The following is a 26,782-nucleotide window of genomic DNA, read 5'->3' as shown; positions in this document are numbered from 1 at the left end:
TTTTTTTTTTTTTTTTTTTTTATCGACGGTAGGTTGCTAAGTGCTAACACATCAATTCTTAGATACATTATTGGGTTCTGTACAAGACATTGAAGAGACACTCAAACCCAAGCCAAACCCCTGAAATAACATTAATGGGGTATGATAAGTTTAACAATCACATTTTAAGTTGGGAAGCTATAGAGTATGGACAAGACATCAATTTTGTCTGGCTGTCGGTACTACTTGAACCTCATCCCGGTCCACATATGGTGGCTATTAGACCAGCCAGACCCTCGGGATATGTGTTCATAGAATGAGACATTAGCGGAGCATATTTCTGCCGTACAACTTCAAATAGTCTTACACACACAACACCTCTGTGTTTGGTTTGTAAAGAGAAGAGAAAGAAAAAATGTAGGCTTTTACCTTTGTGCCCTTATTAATGATGTGAAAATTCATATATTAGACTATTTGTAATTTCTTAAAAATGTTAAGAACATATTTGTCATTTTATAATATAAAGTGGTGGACTCCATGTAATTGAGCTAATACCAAAACAGTGAGCTCCATGAAAATATCATCACTCCATGAAAATATGTTTAGGATCATTATTATTTTTTTTTCACAAAATTTTTCATAATGACTAAGATAATTAATTGACTAATTGTAAATAATAGACACTAAAATAATGTTATCATTGGATTTAAATGAGAGCAACAACTTTTTTTTTAGAAACAAACACACACATAGAGGAAAGGAAAATGAGTTATAATACAAAAACATACCACAACTCTACTCAAAAGTTATGGTAAGTGCAATAACTTGATAATTGAACATTTGTGACATTTGTAAAGAAACTATTTTTTTATATGTAAGATTACTAAAAGAAGTACAAAAATCTGATTTCGGAGGTGATAACATAGTTGTCAAATCGTGAATTGTTTCGCGAATCGATTTTTTATTTTTCTGTATTGTGTATCGTATCGAATCGTGTATCGTAAGATACACAAACACTTAATAAAATTATAAAATAATATAAATATACATGTATAAAAGGTATATTCATCATAAATTCGAAATATTTTCAACTAATAACCAGTTTAATCATTACTTATGTAATCAAATTTAATAAACTTAACTAAATAAATCAAATTAACTTATGTTTATAATATGCACAGTACTCAGATGTGGTAATACATGATATATGAACCAAAATAATAATATATTTTCATTATCTTGGGAAATCAACTCCATATAAGTCAATGTTGTCATCATGTTCAACATTTTGCAAAGTTATTTTTTCATAGATATTTTCTTCATTATTATCAACATTTACTATTTTTTTGTTGTTTTATTCTAATAATTTATTCTTCATATTTTTTCTTGGCATTCTAGATTTTTAGACTAATAATAATAATAATAATAAATAAAAAAATAATTATATTTTCATATAATACATTATTAATAGCATAGAAAATAAATTTGCATATATGAAATTGAGTGTTATGAGCATAGTCTAAATTTTGTAGGAAAAAAAGAAGGAAGGAAAAAAAAATGTCATAGACTTGCTATTTTATTAGACTCAATTAAGTTTCCCAATAATTTTGTGTTCAAAAATTCTAACAACTTTTTTAAATAAAATAAAACCACAAATTTTAACAAAAAAACCCATTTTAAACCCCTATGTCTATGTATCATACGTATCGTACGATTCATTGATACGATACGATTCATACGATACGCATCTATGTATCAAACGATTCATGGGCACTTACGAATCACGATACACCCTTATGATACGAAACTTTTTGTACACAATACAATATGTATCATACGATACATATTGCGTATCGTACGATACTAATAACTATGGGTGACAGTGTTATTTATTTTTTATAATTTAATAATTACATGCTTTGCTTTTACAACGAAGAGAAAGAATTTGAATAATGAACATATGGGAACAGTAAGAGGTGATATAATTGCTACATACCGCCAAATGTTTTGTAGCTGAATTGACATATCCCCATACATAGAGTGCTTGAGAGTCTAGGGAAGAAAGGATTCGAACTGCGGAGTTAGCAGCATATTGTAATTATTTTTCAAAAAAAAAAAAAAAAATTGCTACATACCATACCAAACAAAGTTTTCATTTAGTAAATTTCCATTACTTACCCATACAACATTATTACATGTGAATAATGTGATGGTTATAAATCTTTGGATTCTCATGCAGAAAACGACTTTGCAGTTATTACCTGGCATGCATGTACGCAGGTCGGTCCATTTTCCTTCATAAATTGGCATCTTTAATTAATCATTTGTGCTGTATATGATTCCCATAGCAATAGCATGAATGGGTCACGGGGTTAAATTGCAAGTAAGCTTCCCAGTACGTACATGAGGGACGGTTTAGAATAGCTAATGGCCCCAAGTACTTCAACCTTTTTTTTCTTTTCTTTTTTTCCTTTTTAAAGAATGCTTTGTTGGGTATGTGATTCCTTTCAATAAAAGGTGTTGGGGTCTTTTTCTTTGCATTGCCATGTGTCGCGCTTGGATTGGCTTTGCTTCTAAATATGGGTTCGAGTTGGGAGGTGATTCCACCACTCTCAAGTCTCACCTATCACCAATGCTATTCCTGTCAGCACATATCATGATGAAGGCTAGCAGCATTGTCACAAAAGATGCGCACAAAAGCATTAACTTGCAAACCAAAGGATTAGGGTGCAAATATAACAAGCAAAAGCGAGCAAATACGATGAGCCTTAACATATAACAAAAGATAGAGAATTTAGAGTAATATGATAAGAGAGAGAGGATTCTCCGCGTGTGGTCAGGGATCTAATAAACTTATTTTGGCCTCTACTATATTTTGACACAAACTACCCAACAACCACCTTGATCAATCACGGCAGCCCAAAATCACAGAGATCGACCAACAAAGCAAACCCATGCCCACAAACCAGGCTGCAAGATCGACGAGAGAGAGAGAGAGAGAGAGAGAGAATAATAATAATAATAATTAGTAGCAGATGCTACATTAAATTGCTACTAAGGAGTAAGGATGTAGGGTGTTTTTTGGTGTTTGGAATACTAAATAGCATTTTGGGAGTTTTAGCACTTCTAATACCAATGCTATAAAGGTAGATTGATACAAAGGAGGTACAAGGCTCATCTTTTATGCACATTTGGCAGAGGATGTGTAGAAAGTAGAGACCTCTTCTTTATGAGAGTATTGCATCATTTTATTTTAAAAAAATTATCTATTTTAGTATAAGAACCTATTTTTTCTATTTTATACAACTTTTTAAAAACACCTACATCAAATTATCTAATTTACACACTATTCTATTTAAATAATAATTTTTCTTTAATTTTTTTACTATTTTTTATTTTTGCCCTTATCTCTCTGTCTTATTTTATTGTCTCCTTATCTCTTTAATCTCTCACACTAAGATTTTCAAATCAAACATTCCGAATTAAACCCTTTCGCATATGTACAGTATCAAATGCATACCGTATTTTACTAACTCCATCATACAAGCGCCATATGAGTTTGATACTTTGATTGACCATAAAAGGATAAAATGATAGAAAAAATATATTCCCTAATTCAAGCTTTTGGCTAGTAGCATTAAGCACCTGGAAACAAGAATAGCAAGAAGTTGCAAGGCTTGACTGAAAGAAGACATTAATTTGACTTCGATGCAATTAGCTTAAATTTCTGAGAATTTTTCCTTCATATGTTACATTTGATATTGTGCTTGTATTGGAAGTTCTCTTTAACTATTTTGAGTACCAATCTAGCTCCTAAAATGAAACTTAAAATTCGATAACAAAGTAAATTAATTTCCTAACAATGATATATTGGGAAAGGAAATGATTATCATGGAATATGCTTAACAAATACACTAATCATCTTCACTATCATAGTTTCGGCATGGAGAAAGTAGTCCGGCGGTTGCTAATTTGTTACCATCAGAGGCCACACCAGGTGGAGTTGTATTATTGGTTCGAGTCAATTGTTTGTTCACTTCTAGTTTTGCTGACTTGCTATCATTAGAATCTGGTTTCTTAACAACAGAAATTTGGACTAATGAGAACTTGAATAGAATTTTAGCATCACTAGGAGCCCCTGTTCCACCTGGTTTTTCAGTCAACAACCAAACATAAAACATGAATTATTTGTCAGTATTCTAATAAGAAAAAAATAATATTGATACACACACAAAAGCATGGTTGATAAAGCATTATGTTACATGAACAATGCCCAATCCATATGCTCCAATTCTCTCCTCGCTCCCTCTTTTTTCACATCCAACCCTGCCAGTGTATGTGGTTTGGTTTAAGAAATTTTATAAACACCTTGTGCTCAGTTTATTATTTTTCATAATAAGAGTGTAAGTTCTGCTCATTTACAGACAGACACACACAAAGGTATTGACAACGATATTCCCTAAGAATCAGCTCAAATATGAGTCATAGTAATATTGGTATACTCATTGAGACAAAAAAAGAACTTGCTTTGTATTTGCTTTAGTTAGTCAAACTAAAATCATCTAGTATTAAATTTACGAAACAGTGTTCTAGATGGGAGAAACCCATGCCATTTGAACAGTGCTATTACAATTCTTAACACTGATACACATAAAAAATATATATATATAAAAACAAAAAATTAAAAAAAAAAAAAACCTAGTTTCCCATAGGCCTGAGTCCGAGGACCATGCAGTGCCTTGGTTCTGTCTAACGCTTTCATTTCTCTGTAAGTATCTAGTTTCCCCATAGGTTTGAGTCCGAAGACCATGCAATACCTTGGTTCTGTCTAGTACCCAGGTGTAGAGGAGCGAGTAGTTCCCCATAGGCACTGAGTCCGAAGACCATGCAGTGCCTTGGTTCTGTCTAACGCTTTCATTTCTCTGTAAGTATCTAGTTTCCCCATAGGTTTGAGTCCGAAGACCATGCAATACCTTGGTTCTGTCTAGTACCCAGGTATAGAGGAGCGAGTAGTTTCCCCATAGGCCTGAGTCCGAGGACCATGCAGTGCCTTGGTTCTGTCTAACGCTTTCATTTCTCTGTAAGTATCTAGTTTCCCCATAGGTTTGAGTCCGAGGACCATGCAATACCTTGGTTCTGTCTAGTACCCAGGTATAGAGGAGCGAGTAGTTTCCCCATAGGCCTGAGTCCGAGGACCATGCAGTGCCTTGGTTCTGTCTAACGCTTTCATTTCTCTGTAAGTATCTAGTTTCCCCATAGGTTTGAGTCCGAGGACCATGCAATACCTTGGTTCTGTCTAGTACCCAGGTATAGAGGAGCGAGTAGTTTCCCCATAGGCCTGAGTCCGAGGACCATGCAGTGCCTTGGTTCTGTCTAACGCTTTCATTTCTCTGTAAGTATCTAGTTTCCCCATAGGTTTGAGTCCGAGGACCATGCAATACCTTGGTTCTGTCTAGTACCCAGGTATAGAGGAGCGAGTAGTTTCCCCATAGGCCTGAGTCCGAGGACCATGCAGTGCCTTGGTTCTGTCTAACGCTTTCATTTCTCTGTAAGTATCTAGTTTCCCCATAGGTTTGAGTCCGAGGACCATGCAATACCTTGGTTCTGTCTAGTACCCAGGTATAGAGGAGCGAGTAGTTTCCCCATAGGCCTGAGTCCGAGGACCATGCAGTGCCTTGGTTCTGTCTAACGCTTTCATTTCTCTGTAAGTATCTAGTTTCCCCATAGGTTTGAGTCCGAGGACCATGCAATACCTTGGTTCTGTCTAGTACCCAGGTATAGAGGAGCGAGTAGTTTCCCCATAGGCCTGAGTCCGAGGACCATGCAGTGCCTTGGTTCTGTCTAACGCTTTCATTTCTCTGTAAGTATCTAGTTTCCCCATAGGTTTGAGTCCGAGGACCATGCAATACCTTGGTTCTGTCTAGTACCCAGGTATAGAGGAGCGAGTAGTTTCCCCATAGGCCTGAGTCCGAGGACCATGCAGTGCCTTGGTTCTGTCTAACGCTTTCATTTCTCTGTAAGTATCTAGTTTCCCCATAGGTTTGAGTCCGAGGACCATGCAATACCTTGGTTCTGTCTAGTACCCAGGTATAGAGGAGCGAGTAGTTTCCCCATAGGCCTGAGTCCGAGGACCATGCAGTGCCTTGGTTCTGTCTAACGCTTTCATTTCTCTGTAAGTATCTAGTTTCCCCATAGGTTTGAGTCCGAGGACCATGCAATACCTTGGTTCTGTCTAGTACCCAGGTATAGAGGAGCGAGTAGTTTCCCCATAGGCCTGAGTCCGAGGACCATGCAGTGCCTTGGTTCTGTCTAACGCTTTCATTTCTCTGTAAGTATCTAGTTTCCCCATAGGTTTGAGTCCGAGGACCATGCAATACCTTGGTTCTGTCTAGTACCCAGGTATAGAGGAGCGAGTAGTTTCCCCATAGGCCTGAGTCCGAGGACCATGCAGTGCCTTGGTTCTGTCTAACGCTTTCATTTCTCTGTAAGTATCTAGTTTCCCCATAGGTTTGAGTCCGAGGACCATGCAATACCTTGGTTCTGTCTAGTACCCAGGTATAGAGGAGCGAGTAGTTTCCCCATAGGCCTGAGTCCGAGGACCATGCAGTGCCTTGGTTCTGTCTAACGCTTTCATTTCTCTGTAAGTATCTAGTTTCCCCATAGGTTTGAGTCCGAGGACCATGCAATACCTTGGTTCTGTCTAGTACCCAGGTATAGAGGAGCGAGTAGTTTCCCCATAGGCCTGAGTCCGAGGACCATGCAGTGCCTTGGTTCTGTCTAACGCTTTCATTTCTCTGTAAGTATCTAGTTTCCCCATAGGTTTGAGTCCGAGGACCATGCAATACCTTGGTTCTGTCTAGTACCCAGGTATAGAGGAGCGAGTAGTTTCCCCATAGGCCTGAGTCCGAGGACCATGCAGTGCCTTGGTTCTGTCTAACGCTTTCATTTCTCTGTAAGTATCTAGTTTCCCCATAGGTTTGAGTCCGAGGACCATGCAATACCTTGGTTCTGTCTAGTACCCAGGTATAGAGGAGCGAGTAGTTTCCCCATAGGCCTGAGTCCGAGGACCATGCAGTGCCTTGGTTCTGTCTAACGCTTTCATTTCTCTGTAAGTATCTAGTTTCCCCATAGGTTTGAGTCCGAGGACCATGCAATACCTTGGTTCTGTCTAGTACCCAGGTATAGAGGAGCGAGTAGTTTCCCCATAGGCCTGAGTCCGAGGACCATGCAGTGCCTTGGTTCTGTCTAACGCTTTCATTTCTCTGTAAGTATCTAGTTTCCCCATAGGTTTGAGTCCGAGGACCATGCAATACCTTGGTTCTGTCTAGTACCCAGGTATAGAGGAGCGAGTAGTTTCCCCATAGGCCTGAGTCCGAGGACCATGCAGTGCCTTGGTTCTGTCTAACGCTTTCATTTCTCTGTAAGTATCTAGTTTCCCCATAGGTTTGAGTCCGAGGACCATGCAATACCTTGGTTCTGTCTAGTACCCAGGTATAGAGGAGCGAGTAGTTTCCCCATAGGCCTGAGTCCGAGGACCATGCAGTGCCTTGGTTCTGTCTAACGCTTTCATTTCTCTGTAAGTATCTAGTTTCCCCATAGGTTTGAGTCCGAGGACCATGCAATACCTTGGTTCTGTCTAGTACCCAGGTATAGAGGAGCGAGTAGTTTCCCCATAGGCCTGAGTCCGAGGACCATGCAGTGCCTTGGTTCTGTCTAACGCTTTCATTTCTCTGTAAGTATCTAGTTTCCCCATAGGTTTGAGTCCGAGGACCATGCAATACCTTGGTTCTGTCTAGTACCCAGGTATAGAGGAGCGAGTAGTTTCCCCATAGGCCTGAGTCCGAGGACCATGCAGTGCCTTGGTTCTGTCTAACGCTTTCATTTCTCTGTAAGTATCTAGTTTCCCCATAGGTTTGAGTCCGAGGACCATGCAATACCTTGGTTCTGTCTAGTACCCAGGTATAGAGGAGCGAGTAGTTTCCCCATAGGCCTGAGTCCGAGGACCATGCAGTGCCTTGGTTCTGTCTAACGCTTTCATTTCTCTGTAAGTATCTAGTTTCCCCATAGGTTTGAGTCCGAGGACCATGCAATACCTTGGTTCTGTCTAGTACCCAGGTATAGAGGAGCGAGTAGTTTCCCCATAGGCCTGAGTCCGAGGACCATGCAGTGCCTTGGTTCTGTCTAACGCTTTCATTTCTCTGTAAGTATCTAGTTTCCCCATAGGTTTGAGTCCGAGGACCATGCAATACCTTGGTTCTGTCTAGTACCCAGGTATAGAGGAGCGAGTAGTTTCCCCATAGGCCTGAGTCCGAGGACCATGCAGTGCCTTGGTTCTGTCTAACGCTTTCATTTCTCTGTAAGTATCTAGTTTCCCCATAGGTTTGAGTCCGAGGACCATGCAATACCTTGGTTCTGTCTAGTACCCAGGTATAGAGGAGCGAGTAGTTTCCCCATAGGCCTGAGTCCGAGGACCATGCAGTGCCTTGGTTCTGTCTAACGCTTTCATTTCTCTGTAAGTATCTAGTTTCCCCATAGGTTTGAGTCCGAGGACCATGCAATACCTTGGTTCTGTCTAGTACCCAGGTATAGAGGAGCGAGTAGTTTCCCCATAGGCCTGAGTCCGAGGACCATGCAGTGCCTTGGTTCTGTCTAACGCTTTCATTTCTCTGTAAGTATCTAGTTTCCCCATAGGTTTGAGTCCGAAGACCATGCAATACCTTGGTTTTGTCTAGTACCCAGGTATAGAGGAGCGAGTAGTTTCCCCATAGGCCTGAGTCCGAGGACCATACAGTGCCTTGGTTCTGTCTAACGCTTTCATTTTTCTGTAAGTATCTAGTTTCCCCATAGGTTTGAGTCCAAAGACCATGCAATACCTTGGTTCTGTCTAGTACCCAGGTATAGAGGAGCGAGTAGTTTCCCAATAGGCCTATGTCCGAGGACCATGCAGTGCCTTGGTTCTGTCTAACGCTTTCATTTTTCTGTAAGTAGGGGTTTGTCCTCGGACCGCTTTACTGGAGACGATTCCTCCTTCGGTCGGATTAGGATCTTACACGTGGCATTGATCTCGCCTCCAGCTCGAGCCCCCATCTTTTTTATTTATGAAGCGTCCCTTGGCTGTTCGTGTTCCACGCTTGACGTTTCAGTGCGCGAGACGCGCCTTCATTAATGTCCTCGTGAATTAGCACAAATCCAACGGTCTACGGTCCCCTTGGAATTTGGTGGCCTCATTATTAGCCCCGCTGGTAACTCTCTTTTCGAATTCTGCGTGGATTAATTCTCACCAACCTCCATCCTCTATATAAGGCTTTCCGGGGGGATGGTTTCTCCATACTCCATGAACTTTCCAACGCTAACAGAAAAAACATACCCCTTCAACTCCCCCAGCCCTTTTAATAACCCCGCCGGAATTGTGACCGGAGTTAGTAGATATGGGGCGGCTTTGGGCGGGTTTGAGGACATCCGTGCCAAGAGCTGTTGTGGCCGCAGCCCCCACTGGGCTTCCGGCGCAGCAGAGTCTAGGCGTAACCCCGATGGCGCCATGCACGGTGGCCCGGAGGGATGTCGTTGAAGTACCTAATGTCTCTCCTCGGAGCGCACCCCCGACGGAGGAGACGTGCGAACTCATGTCATGGCTAGTGCCCGAGTGTTGCCGTCTCCGACGGCCAACGCTCGTGAGGAGTGGAGAGAGTCAAGGGAACATCACGAGGGAAGGCGTCCCGGTGCCCCTGCATCTGCTCCGCAGCACCGAGAAAGGAGTTGTTGGTGGCCTTGAAACAAGCTGACCCTCCCCCTTCCCTGCTTTTATTGTCAAGTTCTCCCATTCTCTTGATGCCAATAAAAGCACAGGTTGACACTTCCCTCTAGCTAGTTTTAGGACGGGTCCACCTGGGCCTCTGATTGTAGAACTAGCTGGTAGGGATAGTTCTAAAGCACGCCTGCCTGAGTCTCTGATTGTAATCTGTAACTTTGCTTTTTATGAAATAATATCAAGCTTTCTTTCTTTTCTGTTGAATCTTCCGTCTCGAACTTTTATCTTTCTGCAGTTTTTTTTTTTTTTTGCATCACCACCAATCTTTCATAGAACGATTACTTAGAACCGTCGCCTGTTGCGCCGGCCGGCGCGCTAATCCTCCCCACAGACGGCGCCAATTGTAGGGTCTATTTTTGTAGCCCTAGCCCAAAGGATATGGGTCAAAGGCCCAACGAACCCAGAACAATGAATTTGTAGAGAGTGGGTTAAAAGTTTAGGCGCTGGCCGGCGTTCACGAAGCATGAACTCCTTTCTCTTTTATTGAAAAAATACTTAGAACAGTTTACAACTTGGGGATGCTCCTCGGCCATGGCCGAGGAGACTTTTCTCCCGCTCCACCCCCCAAAAAAGACCTCCAGGCCTCCATTTACATTTTGCTCACATTTCTTATATATCCCCATCTTCTTCCTCCTGTTGATCATCTATTGGCCTTCTTCATGACGGCCTATCCCATCAACGGTCATATCCGTGCTCAAGTAGTTCACCCTGATCGATGTCGCCCTGGCAAGGGGTTACATCCCCATTAATGCGGCCAAAGGGTTTAGGTGAACGTATTCAATGCCGAGGTGACGGTTCGCCCAGAGCTTGCCCTTCTCCGTACCGAGGTCTCGGACGACCGAGGATAGGGTCACCCTCGGACCCATCGTGCGTCCTCAGCGTGGGCTATTTGGGCTTGGGTTGAAGTGGGCCTCGGCTAATCGATTTTCTGGTCCCACATTATTGTATTAAGAAATAATATGCCGAATGAACTTATAGTTTATCATTCTTATTTTTATTTTTGCTAATATTATGGACAAATTTTTAACAAAGAAATCACTTATACTGCAAGATTCATTTTCTAAGGATGTTTTGATAAGTAAAAGATATGATAGAAGGGGGAATTCATTTTCTAAGGATATTTGTATTGACTTGAGCAATCTTCCTTGTATCTTGGGCTATGAGAAACGATTTCATCTTATCATCCTAATGGTCACGAATAAATAAGAAGATTACATTTACAAAAAGGCCATTATCAACCTCTTCACCATTAATTCCCTGAAATAGAAATTAATGAAGTATTGCTTTGATTTAATCATAATTGGTTTAAAGAATATAATTTTTTTTTGGGAATACAGCATAGAAAATGATGTTCATTTTGTTTATATTATGACCTATTTAGGAAAAATATTGGTTAACAAGTGGGAAGAGAAACTATTGTGATAGGAGGATTCAAAATTTGAAATAGAAAAGACAAACTACAAATTCATGTTGGAGGCATTAATAGTCCCCATAACCAAGTTGTCAAGAATAATGAAGATCTAATGAAGTAAAAGCAACAAATTCAAAGTGTTTTTGTTAAGCAGTCAAATTAAGATAAGATTGATTATCAAGCTCAATTAAATGCAATAGTTACTACATAGCATCAGGGTTTACTTTTTGTGGTCATGATGAATCTTATGATTCAATTGATAAATAAATTTTCTTCAGTTTCTACAATTTTTGGCAAATCACAATTAATCTAGCAATGAAGTGTTGCAACACACGCCAAAAAACAAGCTAACCCACCATCATATTAAAAAAGACATTGTGTTTGCAATTGCATGTGAAACTACCAATGTCATCATCAAGGATCTTGACAATGGATTCTTTTCAATTTTAGTTGATGAGTCTCGTGATATCTCAATTAAAGAACAAATGGCCATTATTTTGCTTTATGTGGACAAAAAGGGAATTGTAACCACGTACCAATGTATCACTCAAAGTTGTAATTAAATCTTTATTTTGTAGACATGATGAATTGAGTTTATCAAGACAGCTTGGGAAATGTTATGATGGGGCCAATAGTATGCAAGGTGAATTCAATGGCCTTAAAGATTTAATTTTGAGAGAGAATCAATCAAACATTTTATGTCAATTTCTTTGCTCATCAACATTTCTGATTTTTTTTTTTTTTTTTTTTTTTGCTTGGATGATAATTTTGTAAATATTGATGGAGGCTGATGATGTGTAGGATTGTGAATAAGCCAATCGTCCAAACTCCAACATTAGTAGACCTGAAGAGTTAAATACCTACAGAGTGCACTAGTGTGATATTGGCCAAATACTTTCCGTTGGTTAACTTAGAAACTCACAATAATTTCTAACAATTCTAAAAGTATGAGTTAGGAAATTGTGTGAACATACCTTGGATTGAAGGAGCCTTGGTGCTTATATAGTGGTCTAGAGAATGTAGGCACTAGCTCAATGGAGGTAGCGGGGGGTTAGTCGCATCAAGGTCTTCGGGTTCACCTTTCCCTACTTAGAGGGTTCAAAATTGTAGAAGGACCCTCTAGCGTGGTGTGTAACAATTTCCATATGTTGATAAGCGTGAAATAGATTACTTATATCATCTCAAGAAGTGAAATTGATGACACAAGGTATAAGCCCCCAATTATACGCATGTATGGGAGGAAGAGCAAAAAGAAGACGGCCTAACCTGTGGCTTTATGGATGGAAACTGTTAGTCATTAGGCTTGAGATTAAGCAAGCCCGAGCATTTAATAATTAGAGTTTCTTTATGCATTTTATTGTTAGCTATTTAAGCACTTTTTCTGATTATTGTAAGACAGTTTTTGAGAATTATAAAAAAAAACATGTGTTTCTTTTACACTGGTGCCGACTCCAGTTTTTGCTTGGTGCTGACTCCAAGCAGCCCTTAGGTGCTGACTCCTAAGGTTTATTTTGTGGTTTATTTGTTTCATTGAAATAGTGTGGTTATCCTACGTCAATTGTATGGATCGGAACCTGGCTCTGATACCAAAACTAACATAGGACAACCACATTATTTCAATGGAACAAACAAACCACAAAATAAACCATAGGAGTCAGCACCTAAGGGCTATTTGGAGTCGGCACCAAGCAAAAATTGGAGTCGGCACCAGTGTAAAAGAAGCACACGTTTTTTTTATAATTCTCAAAACCTGTCTTACAATAATTAGAAAAAAGTGCTTAAATAGCTAATAATAAAATGCATAAAGAAACCCTAATTATTAAATAATCGGGCTTGCTTAATCTCAAGCCTAATAAGTAATAGGCTCCATCCATAAGGCCACAGGTTGGGCCGTTTTTTTTTTGCTGTTCCTCCCATACATGTGTATAATTGGGGGCTTGTACCTTGCTAAAGTACTATCAAAGCTCTTCAAATTTCCACTCGACGGGGTCGAGTTCTTCTCACCCGAGGGGGAGTTGGTGCAGACATAAGGTACAAGCCCCTAATTATACGCATGTATGGGAGGAAGAGTAAAAAAAGACGGTCCAACCTGTGGTCTTATGAATGGAGCCTATTAGTTATTGGGCTTGAGATTAAGCAAGCCCAAGCATTTAATAATTAGGGTTTTCTTTATGTATTTTATTGTTAGCTATTTAAGCACTTTTTTTTTATTATTGTAAGACAGTTTTTGAGAATTATAAAAAAAATGTTTCTTTTACACTGGTGCCGACTCCAGTTTTTGCTTGGTGCTGACTCAAAACAGACCTTAGGTGCTGAATCCTAGGGTTTATTTTGTGGTTTGTTTGTTCCATTGAAATAGTGTGGTTGTCCTATGTTAGTTTTGGTATCAGAGCCAGGTTCCGATTCATACAACTGATAAGACGGTCCAACCTGTGGTCTTATGAATGGAGCCTATTAGTTATTGGGCTTGAGATTAAGCAAGCCCAAGCATTTAATAATTAGGGTTTTCTTTATGTATTTTATTGTTAGCTATTTAAGCACTTTTTTATTATTATTGTAAGACAGTTTTTGAGAATTATAAAAAAAATGTTTCTTTTACACTGGTGCCGACTCCAGTTTTTGCTTGGTGCTGACTCAAAACAGCCCTTAGGTGCTGAATCCTAGGGTTTATTTTGTGGTTTGTTTGTTCCATTGAAATAGTGTGGTTGTCCTATGTTAGTTTTGGTATCAGAGCCAGGTTCCGATTCATACAACTGAAGTGAGACAACCACACTATTTCAATGGAACAAAAAAACCACAAAATAAACCTTAGGAGTCAACACCTAAGGGCTACTTAGAGTCAGCACTAAGCAAAAACTAGAGTCGGCACCAGTGTAAAAGAAACACACTTTTTTTTATAATTCTCAAAAACTGTCTTACAATAATAAAAAAAAAGTGCTTAAATAGCTAACAATAAAATGCATAAAGAAACCCTAATTATTAAATGCTCAGGCTTGCTTAATCTCAAACCTAATAACTAACAAGCTCCATCCATAAGGCCACAGGTTGGGCCGTCTTCTTTTTACTCTTCCTCCTATACATGCGTATAATTGGGGGCTTGTACCTTGTTGGAGTACTATTAGAACTCTTCAGATTTCCACTCGATGGGGTCGAGTTCTTCTCACCCGGGAGGAGTTGGTGTGGACACAAGGTACAAGCCCCTAATTATACACGTATGGGAGAAAAAGCAAAAAGAAGACGGTCCAATCTGTGGCCTTATGGATGGAGCCTATTAGTTATTGGGCTTGAGATTAAGCAAGCCCAAGCATTTAATAATTAGGGTTTTGTGCGCGCCAAAAGTGAGGCTAATGGGTCAGCCCTCACTTGGGCTCACAATCTATTTGTAGCGTGGGCTTTGGATTTCCTACCTTGGGTAGTTTCTTATACAGAGACCCAATGGAGCTGTCTCTCCCTACTATTATTGCTCAAGCTTAATTCCCACTTCTTTCACTCAGTCTCTTTTAGAACTTTTTTCATCCCCCTTTTCTTCCTTAACTTCTTATATTTATAGCCCAAAAATTAGTAGGGAGTTATGATTACTTTCATGGTTGGTGGGAAATGAGATCCAATGTTGTTAACCTTAAGTGGGTGTTTAGTTGGGAGTGGGGTGTGGTAAGAATGGCATTGGAACTGGTTCCCACCTAAGTAGAACTACTCGACAGCGATATTCCATAAGGCACTGCTAGGCAACCGAGAAGAGGTAAACTCGAGCAGTTGTCTTAATGGTCGGTAAGTGGTTCACCGAGCGTGGTCCGGGCGACGAAGCATGGTGCGTACTAATTAAGACCATTCACTCAATGGATTTTAAGGTGGCATGAGACCTGGGCCTAGGGGTGGTATGGGCCATTCTGTTGGGTTGGAGCTCAAGGCCCAAATAGGCCTAGATATCCGAGTGCCGTACAGGTTTCTTTATGAATTTTATTGTTAGCTATTTAAACACTTTTTCTGATTATTGTAAGACAGTTTTTGAGAATTATAAAAAAAAAAACGTGTGTTTCTTTTACACTGGTGCCGACTCCAGTTTTTGCTTAGTGCTGACTTCAAGCAGCCCTTAGGTGCTGACTCCTAGGGTTTATTTTGTGATTTGTTTGTTCCATTGAAATAGTGTGGTTGTCCTACGTCAGAAATGTTCTCACTCGTTCATCCATGTAGGTGTCAAATGAGTCGAGATGTTGGACAACGCATATCGATGTATAGTCCTTGTGGTGTCTAAGTTGGCTGCACGATCACATATGACGGATGAGAGGGGCGCATTGCACGGGGTTTAGTGTCGGACGGGTTGGGATTGCCTGTTGGATGGGTCTAGGTAAACTTAGGGAAATTAGAAAGGTGGAAAGAAAAAAGTCCGAACTTGCATTGCCCTTTTAAGATGTTAATGCTTAAGAACTGATGGTTACAAGTTACAACGATTCTTTTAAGACGTTAAAAAATAATGGTGATGACTCCAACTTTTATGCTAAGAAGGGGGGAAATTTGAATATATGTGGCATTACCTTTCAAGGTGGAGCTGTCAACAAAAGTGGCTTTTTGTCAAAGAATTTGTTGGCCGGGTCGCCAGAGGAAGCTCTTTGGAAATGTTTCTCCTCTACATTGAAACATGTTCAAACGTAAGTTCACAAGCTCATATATTTCCACTAAAATAACAAAGATACTGCAATGCTCATTTCTTTTAATAAACATAAAAATTATATTCCCCTCTATCCAATTTTATTCATTTTTATCCAACATAAAAGAAAAGCACAAAAAATAGAGGACCAAAAAAGGAGAGGTAGTTCTAAAGAGTAATAATCTTTATTGCCATCTAAAAGCGGTAAATGATGTCCTCTCCCAACCACCTCCTCTAGATCTCACAAAAGTAAGAGTTTTGTGCATTGGGTACAACCTTTTAGAAGCAATAAAACACTCTTAAAGTGTTGGAACTACAAAAAGGAAAAATAAAATAATACAGAGGGAGAATATAATAGAAGAAATTAAGAAAGACTAAAGCTTAAACATCCTTTTGACCGAGACATCATGCATATCAACAAAAGTTATGATTCATGGTGGGGAAAGAAGGGGGCTAGGGAAGGAGGAAGTCAATAAAAAAGGTATTTGAAGGTATTAAGTTATAAACATGGCTGAAATTAGGGTGCATCTGAAAAGTATGTTTAAAGCTTCAAGATGGTCCCCAAAATCCAGGAGGAAAAGAGGGGCTTTTTCTCTGACTTGGAAACGAAAGAAGAGTGGCTATAAATTTACTTTCTAAAACTTCCAAATACTAATTTTAGCTTCCACCCACCTTTTTTTTTTGTTTTCCTTTTCATTCAAAGAAGAGTGAATATAATTTTTTTTTTAGAACCTCCTAATAATAATTTTAGCTTCTCACCCACCTTTTTTATTTTCATTCACATGACTTTAATCAGCAATAGTTATCTCATTGTTAATTTCAATAACTCCCAAGTTTAATAGGGAGCTCGAAATTCCAAATAACTAACCAGCTAATTAAAAAACCCATGATTTACAAAACCATCCTTACATATTGAAAATTGAAGTTCTATTACTGAAATCATATAATTTAGTTCCACTAATATAAAGGAAATTTGAATCAAAGATTGAAGTTAGCAGTACATCATCTTTTCTTTTTCTTTTTTTGATAACATAGGGAGCAGTACATCATCCAAATCCAACAAAGTATCGTACACAATGCTTTCTAGCAAGCTAATATCAACTCTGTTAAATAAGACTTTTTTTTTTATAGGTGACTCTATTAAATAAGACTTGTTCGTCACAGGTAGGGTGTTGAAATAAACATGTACCGAATCTACCGATATTAAAAGCTTCCAAATCTGAGCATTTTCAAAAGATATCAGTTTGGCAACCTTATATATATATATATATATATTTGATAGATAGTCTAGCAACCTTACTCTTTCTCCGCCATTAAAGAACCTAAAACCATGCTTATCACTCCACTTAGATAATCAATTTAGACAGGTTTCAAAACTGCCCAAGATCAAATAACACCTATTTGGAAATACTATACAAAAGAATTAGAATTCCGTTATGACCAGATGCATTGAAGAAGTACACAAGAGTAGACTTAATTTCAGACTAAAATAAATGATTCAACAAATTCTTGACTTATCCGAATCTATAAAACAATCTCAAAATACAAAAACTATCTCTATAGGTCAACATACCTTCAAATTATGACCAGATGTTTCACCATTGCACTTGAAAGCTGGATCATATCCCCATCATCATCAAGATCTTCATCACGAATCCTTTAAACATAAACTTGCCTTGAAGTCTGCAAAAGAGATTTTTAACAAAGTGCATTTTTTTTTTCATAAGATTAACAAAGTAAATTATATTAGATACAACCATGACCCAAAAAGGAAAAAGAAAAGGGGAAGGGGGGGCAAAGGGGAAGCAGGACATATGAAGCATGCTAGTAAAAGTAAAATGCCTGCACTAACATGAAATACTGATTTTATACGTGCTTCATCCTCTTCTTCCAACCTATTCTCCTGTCAGCATACAGAAAAATTAATAGAGTGAGAACAATATAAAAATGCTACAAAGATGTGTGTGTTTGAGAGAGAGAGAGAGAGAGAAAATCATAATAACTTTACAAATGTCTTAAAATACCATATGGCTAAAGATTTATGCATAGAGGCCAACGGTTTCACTTCTAGAAAAGGACCAGCTGTAGAATCATTTGATAAGAATCTTGTTAGGCATTTCAATAGTTTCCAATAGCAAAATAGTCTCAAATACTGATTCCACAAGTGGATTTGATAACATATTTGTGCAAGTGCAAAAACATTAAAACCGTGGAAAATTATATCTTTCATAATGGATGTAACGGATTCGAGAGAATTGATACGGAATGTACATCAATAAATTGCTCCAAAAAGAAACAGTGAAAGAAGTTCAAAAAATAAACAGAATCAGCATACCCTGCCCCTCCCCTTTGGGCTAAAACTTAAAAATTTTATTTTAAAAAATAAAATAAAATAAAAAGACTTTCTTGGTTCACTGAAGTAGTTCTCACTTCTCATAGACTGGAATACTGACTCAGTCCAGTCATCTAAGGACCGGCTAGCCTCAATTGAAGAAACATAGTGAAAATTAGATCCCGTGGCTGGTTGATTGCAAGGGATAAATACTCATATTTACCTAAATTGGTAGTTTCTTGGGCAGGAAAAAATCTCTCATGCGCCAGGTGCATGAGACTTGCCTCTCACAGGCAGGTGGACCCCAACTGCTTGTGAGAGGTTAGTCTCATGCGCCTGACACATGAGATACCAGCTCCCTTGAACAGATCTGTGTGGGGCTCACCTGCCTGTGAGAGGCTAGTCTCATGCGCCTGACACATGAGATACCAGCTCTCTTGGATAGATCTCATGATAACCCTAAGACATTGGTCTCTAACTAGAAAAGTAAATGCTTGAGCTTGAGAAGCTTATGTTCCAATTGGCCAAACAATAACACACATGACAAAAGTGTTGGAACAAACATGCTTTCACAATATAAAAAGAGGTCAACAAATCCAACAGTAATGTGACTACACAGCCAACCTACATACACAGAGCAGATCAATCATACCTTTTCTACAACTGTGCGCCACAAGGCTCAAGGCTCAAGCATGGGATCTACACTCACAGTTGCACGTCTGAACTGCAAACAAGGGGGAAGAAGTGTATTAGTAACAGAACATACTGACTTTGGATTCAATTCAAAGTGTTACAAAATAGAAGCAAAAATTCCATGCACTGTGATGATTATCTCACGTGTCTACAAGACAAATTAGTAAATTACAGAGGCTATTTGAGCTTCAAAGATTCGTTTGCGCCACTGTCCAATGATACCCTAACACATAAACACAATTTCTAAAGCAAATACCTTCATAGTTTCCATCTATCTTTGAATCCAAGGTTCCGTTCTCTAAAGATTTCATTGCATCTCCCTTCTCTTCAGCTTCCCTTTTCTGTTTATTCGTCTCTACTGCCTGATAGAAGAGGTAAATTATTTAGTCAAACAATGTTGATATCAATATTGGGGAATCTGAGCACATGATAAATAGTCACGTATAGGAGGCTAAACTTTTACCTCATCCTCTTCACGCCAAGGTTCAAAATTTCTTGTAGGCTCAGCGGAGAACCTCGTACATTTGAAGTAGAACTGGAACATTTTAATTCCCAAAATATGTCTGCAAATGATCAAACATAGATAATTTACTTCACTAGACATCACATGCTCTTTTATTTTTGTTGGACAGGTAGATAACACTTCATTAGATAAATAGGAAAAGAATACATTCAAACAATATGTATACCACTCAAAAGGAATTACAAGTTAAATGATAAATAATCAACAAAATAAAAAATATAAGTGGTTTTCACAGGGCATAACCAGTGGCCTACTAATGCAATGTTCTCAAGAAAACAGACTTCAACTCAATATCTGAATCCACACTGTTGAACATGGGATAATTCCTCTCTTTCAATACAGTCCACATAAGGTATACAGAGGCCACTCCCCTAACATCAACACTCTATAGCCTACCACAATGACCTTTCCACTCTTTCTAACCCCAAAAAAACGTAACTCACCATCAAATGGACAATGAAGCAACAAATGATCAACCGTCTCTCCACTTCTCTTACACATACAACACTAAGTCCGTTCGGATTTAGAGAGAAGGAGGGAGAGTAGAGTAGAGCAGAGAAAAGTAGAGTTAGCCCAAAATTAGCCTATTTTCAACCAACTTCTACTTTACTCCCCTTCACTCTCCTTCTATCCAAACATGCCCTAAAATTCTATAATAATATTCCTTTTAATCAAGTTATCCAACTTTAAGATTTTCCACAATGCTGCTTTCCAAACAAAGAAAGCAACCTTTCTAGTCCAAACAAATAAAGAAATTTTTCTAGGAATTTTATTCTTCCAGACACTTCCAGGGAAACTTCATCATATTATGTCCTTTTTAAGGACATATAATAAGACTGCACAGTAAATCTAACTCCATATTTCAGTTTCTATCACAATCCGATTGTTTAGTGGCATATTCTCTTATAATAGCATGGAGAAAACAGCAGAACAAGTGCAATAAAAAATCGATTGAGAAGCTGATGCAGGGAGCACAACCAAAATTATTTTGGAATTTATTATGGCATATTCTTTATTTTATGTGATTGGATTATTTTAAACTTTCATTTTTTATTTTGATTTCAGACTCGGATTGTCTTTTTAGATAGGTTCATATTGTTTTTGGTTGAGAGTTTCCGTGGACATAATCTTTAATTCCCGTAAACTCCGTAAAAGATAAAAAATATATTTTATTTTTTATTTTTTTAATGAGACTACTATTAAATAAAATTTTCTTCGTGAGAAGTTGTTTTCTCTGCTTGGTGGTGATTCCAAGCAGCCCTAAAGGTTTTCAGGCTGCTCTAGGATCAACTTTTCTTTCTCTGCTTGGTGTTGATCCCAAACAACCTTTACGTAGTGAAACCTAAGGTATTCAAAACTGCATCAGAAGAAGCAACAATAAATTTATTTTTTTCTTATAGGAAGAAACTCAAGTTTACAAGAGAATTCTTTATTTTTTTTCTTAAAGGAAGAAACTCAAATTTGCAAGAGAATTCCAAACACTTTGTTTGGGAGTACAAAAAGGAATGAGAAAAGAAACATACAAAGCATGGAACAAAATTATTTTATAATAAATTAGTAAGACCGAGAGTCATGCATTTGTGTCACCTTTTGTGCTTTAAACAACCAATATCATCACTTGAAACATGAAAACACAGAGGGAGGGACAATACAAATTAACCTGGCCAAGAACGTTCTCTTTGCGGGAAGTATTTGTTAGCACCTTCCTCTCTCCCATCCTTCTTCAACTATTTTTTTATAAAACCCAAGCCAACCGGAGGATTCAAATTTCTAGGTACATACTGCAAATAACACTCTAGAACTCTAAAAAATTTACGTGGTTTTCTCCTACACGGCTCAAACTCGCATTGCGGGAAGTATTTGTTAGCACCTTCCTCTCTCCCATCCTTCTTCAACTATTTTTTTATAAAACCCAAGCCAACCGGAGGATTCAAATTTCTAGGTACATACTGCAAATAACACTCTAGAACTCTAAAAAATTTACGTGGTTTTCTCCTACACGGCTCAAACTCGCACGCACGGATGTGGAAGAACTTGCCTCCCCACAAGACAATAATATAAGTAGGGCACCAATCCACCACTCCAATCCAACCCAATGAGTTGGGTCAGCTTTTAGGAGTTGGTGGGTTGGGTTGTCAATTTTCTTTTTTAGTGAGTTAAGTTGGGTATGAGTTAGTAGATTCACAAAACCACTTAACACAATTTGACCCTACCTATATTTAAAATATATCTTATATGGTTTTGTCTAACTTGACCCATCTATATATTTTAATATATATATATATATATATTATATTTTATAAACAAAATATACATCTAGACTATATATAAGATGATTCTCTTTTTTAAACTGGACTTTTATGTAGTTTAAAAATAAAAAATGATATGTTTACAACATTTTTACAACGAATCCTGAGTGGCAAGTTGTTACTAGCTGTTATTGTTGGGGTAAAAAAGTAATTTTAGTATTAAGTTTAAATTTGAATCAATAACAACTAACTACCTATGATTTGTTGTGAAAATATTGTGGACGTAGCACCTCTCTTTAAAAATACTCTCATTAATGAAGGGTAATTTCATTTAGAAATAAGGTCATAAATGTCAAATAATGAATATCATTTTGAATTCAAAAAAAGAATTTCTAAAATTTAGGATTTTTTTCCTTTCATGTTCAAAAAAGAAATTACAGTTACTAGTAGTCTCTAAAGTTTGTCCTTTTTATTTGTTTGAAAAATAAAAAATATATATTTCTAAATTATAATAGATGCAAATTATTAACTTTTAATCAAACAAATAAAAGAGGCTAGAATATTATATGGTTTTGTTACTTACACCCTCCTTATGAATAAATTAAAAAAAAAAACATTTAACCAATTTTATCATTTCATTTCAATATCAAATTATTTGTATTAGTTTGATGCACTAATCAAATAATTTGCATTGGCTTGGTGCTATGCTCAAGTTTGTAAGGTTATAAATTTGTTATTGTTTATATTGGTTTGGTGCTATGCTCAAATTTGATTAATGCATCAAATAATATGTTTTTTCATAAAATAAAATAAAAAATATTATAAATATGCTATTATTTGTGTTGATAATCTTATAAATGCTCAATTTTTTTAGTATTAAAAAATTGTCCAACCCAATCCACATGGTTGGGTTTGGTTTTTTCAACTCAACCATGATGGGTTGGATTAAAAAAAACCCCTCAACCTGACCAAACCCGACTCATGCACACTAAATATTAGGGAAATGACAAGTGCATACAGAGATGTGTGTAACAACAGTGTGTTGTGTATAGATGTATTATTTACTAATGATTATCATACGCGTCAATGTTGCACAATCCATATACACTCTAAAATTGTGAAATTGTGTTTTCAAAACATGATTTTACAATTTTAAGTTTTTAACAAAGAGGGGAATTTTTTTTTTTTTTTTTTTTTTGAGGAAGAGGGAAAATTATAGTTTACCCTTAAACTATACCTCATTTACACTTACCCTCTAAACTACAATAATGCATTATCGCCCCCTAAACTAATGTTGTGTCCAAATTTGCACCCTACTATTTTATTGGTACTTAATTTCGAATGAAAAAGAAGTCACGTGCGACTCAACAGTGTTACAAAGTATTAGTTTAGAGGGTTATTGTGCATTTTATAGTTATTTAAGTGTAAAATGTGGTATAGTTTAGGGGTAAAATATAATTTTTCCTAACACGATTTTAAATGAGTGCATACGAAGTATAAGCAATAGTGTGTAATAATTTTTTAGGAAAGCAATAGTGTGTAATATGATTTAACATTTTCAATTAGTATTTAATTCCAAACTGTCAAATGTGAGCTTTGGCTGGTTGTCATAATTCAAGTCATAGTTTTTTATAAAAATTAAAAATATAAAGAAGAAGAATGTCATAAACCCACACAGCAGTTTACGACGTAAAAGAGTTGGCTTAATTAATATTTTAATTCAATCAAAAGTTATTAAGTCGTGCACGGACATGAGCATAGTGTTCATTGGCCAACAACACACACTGGGATGGTTTTATATTATATATATATATATATATATATATATATTTTTATATTATATTTTTTTTTTTTTGTGTCCTTTTTTTTTCAAATAAATAAAAATCTAAAATGGTAAATACGTATTTGATCCTTAATTTTTTATACCATATTTTAATTTGGTCATTAACTTTTCAATTGTGATCAATTTGATTCCTAACTTTTTAATTGTGTCAATTTGACCATAACTCTATTAAGTGTCATGTCAATTAGTCCATCCTTAATCTCTAGATAGAAATTGTTGACGTGATTACTTCCAAATAAAAAATTAGTTTCGTTGATGTGATAATAAAAATATTTTTTTTTTTGCATTAGCCATGTTAGCAATTTTTATCTCAGAGATAATGATAGAGACTAAATTGATATGGACTAAAAAAGTTAGAGACAAATTGACACAATTAAAGTTATAGACCAAATTGAAATATGATATAAAGGATATAGACGATGATGCAATGAAATATCACCAGTGAGTCACACGATGTTTGCTACACACGAAAGATAACTGCACAACAAAAAGAGAAGACCTTACAGAGAGCACCGATGTGGTGCCGGCCAAATACCTCCGAAGGTCAAGTTAGAACTTGTTACAACTCTAGAGTGCTAGAGAGGGTCAATTATGCGTACCTGATTCGTGAGGGTATTGGGCTTTTATAGTAGTAGAGAGTTGACCTCTCTTCCTTGGAGTAGAAGTCTTTTCCTTATAGGAGTCCTCATGATGCGTAGAATGCGGAATCTTTCCTTTAGGACACCATCACTAGCGTGGGATACAAGTCATTTCCTTATATACTTATGCGTGGTGACCAAGACAAAGATATTATTAAAACGTCAGCTTCAAGACCGTCAGCTTATCTTTTATCCTTCGGTCATATCGGCGTCACTCCTAAGATGGAGTTAACCCCGTGGAGCAGGCTTCTTCCATCTTGGACCCGTCATATCACTGTCCGTCAACTATGGGGTCTTCAGATTCTTACTTCAATTAATACGTCAACCTAAGTTCGTAGACTTCATCAGCTGTGGGCTTATAATTCTCACTTATTAGTTGCTCCCTACTCCATATCTCCGTCAATTCTAACTGATGGTTATGGAGTTACATTTTTGTTTGTTAATTTCCACTTAAGCCAGGAGAGAAAAATGATTCAAAGGTGACTCCTCGAGCCGCCAACCATTAAATGCTCGGACATGTGGCATACTTTGGTTGGCTCCACGTCTGGACGAGGGCGTCGCTTCGTCTTTCGCGCCTTTTCCCCTTATATATAACCTACTTCTTCCCCCATTTTTTCCATTTTACCTTTACTAATTCTTGAGAGAAGATCCGTTGCCTTTGTTCCGTCAATTTCCTCAACATCGTCACCCGAGTTTCTGCCGTCGCTTCCAAAAACCGTCACCCATTTAGAGAAGAATGTAAGTCCTTTCTTTTCTTTATACATGCTTCATTTCAATCAATTTTTTATAGCGAGGTCATTAACTTAGGTGCTTAGAATACATCCGTCACTTGTAGGTAGTCAGATGTCAAGTGACGCATCGAGTGATCAGTCGTCAGTTCGCGAGGAGCAGGCTACGACGAAGTATGGTTCAGGCGAAGAGTCCGGGGGCTTTTCTCGGTTGTCAGAGAGAGAGAGTCGTCTACCCAATCTCCCGATGAGGAGGTAGGGAGTCACGGTGATGGGGGTCAGGAAGAGGTAGTAGTGAGGAGGGTGACGTTGAGGAGGAAGGAGAGAGGGATAGTGACGGAGATGAAGGTAACGAGGAGTCCTGTGAGGGAACTTTATGAAGTCCCGGAGGTAGCCGTCCTTCATCCTTCCTGAGAATGGGCCTTAATAAATCCAACAATGAGTAGAAGGTATTTAAGGAGTTACGCATTCGTTTCCAGATCCAGACCACATCCTAATCCGTCTCCCCAGGGAGAATGAAAAGTGCTATAACGGAAGAACTGCAGATGTTGGTATGTATGACGCCATGTTTGCTGTAAGGCTTAGATTGCCCCTGACGGTCCTACACCGTCAACTGGCTGATTTTTTAGGGTTGTCCATCAGCCAGATCGCCCCAAACTTGTGGAGGATCTTCATAAGTCTGAGATCATTTGGGGTCGTCTAAGTGGAGGACACCGTCAGCTCACTTTGAATTCTTCTATTGCTACACCCAGCACTTTCTCTTCCAAGGGGATGTATCATTTTGCCGTCAGGGAGAGGGGAGTTAAAGTTAGTGTCTGAGATGCCGGATTCCAACAGAGTGTGGAAGAGTAGATATTTTTTGTTAAGGGGACGGACTGGGTATGCGTCAGGAGGAATGGGAAGCAATTCCCCTTGGTTATTTTGATAATACATGGCTTTTGTCAAGGACTCAGGTTTTAACTAACAGCTATTAACCCCGTCAGTTTTTTTATATATATACTTTATTTATTTTTTATAGCGTCTTAACATCGTCAGTTTACTTTTTTTTTTTTTTTTTTTTTTTTTTTTTCAGCCCGCATTCGTCCTCANGTTAGTTTGTATAGCACGTGTAGGTTCTGTTTTCTATATAAGAAACAGAGCTTTGTATTTTATTCATTCAATGAATTCAACGCATATACAGAAATCTCTCTCTCTCTCATTTCTGATCAGACTACTCCATTACTGCATGCGTGAATTCTGATAGAAGCAAAAATTCCATGCACTGTGATGATTATCTCACGTGTCTACAAGACAAATTAGTAAATTACAGAGGCTATTTGAGCTTCAAAGATTCGTTTGCGCCACTGTCCAATGATACCCTAACACATAAACACAATTTCTAAAGCAAATACCTTCATAGGTTTCCATCTATCGTTTTGAATCCAAGGTTCCGTTCTCTAAAGATTTCATTGCATCTCCCTTCTCTTCAGCTTCCCTTTTCTGTTTATTCGTCTCTACTGCCTGATAGAAGAGGTAAATTATTTAGTCACAAACAATGTTGATATCAATATTGGGGAATCTGAGCACATGATAAATAGTCACGTATAGGAGGCTAAACTTTTACCTCATCCTCTTCACGCCAAGGTTCAAAATTTCTTGTAGGCTCAGCGGAGAACCTCGTACATTTGAAGTAGAACTGGAACATTTTAATTCCCAAAATATGTCTGCAAATGATCAAACATATATAATTTACTTCACTAGACATCACATACTCTTTAAATAAAAAATAATAATAATCAACAGACTTCAAATGCAATGTTAAATTATAAATAATCAACAAAATAAAAAATATAAGTAGTTTTCACAGGGCATAACCAGTGGCATACTAATGCAATGTTCTCAAGAAAACAGACTTCAACTCAATATCTGAATCCACACTGTTGAACATGGGATA

General features: G+C 37.8%; 1 pseudogene; it reads right to left on the bottom strand.

Moving 5' to 3' along the window:
• Positions 1-3,893: 3,893 nt before the first annotated feature.
• LOC136068926 (uncharacterized) lies at positions 3,894-26,549 on the bottom strand (annotated as a pseudogene).
• Positions 26,550-26,782: the final 233 nt, after the last annotated feature.

The sequence above is a fragment of the Quercus suber genome, unplaced genomic scaffold (assembly GCF_002906115.3).
Source record: "Quercus suber isolate HL8 unplaced genomic scaffold, Cork oak 2.0 scaffold_142, whole genome shotgun sequence".
NCBI classification, from domain to species: Eukaryota; Viridiplantae; Streptophyta; class Magnoliopsida; order Fagales; family Fagaceae; genus Quercus; species Quercus suber.
This window is presented reverse-complemented; position numbering and strand designations above follow the sequence as displayed.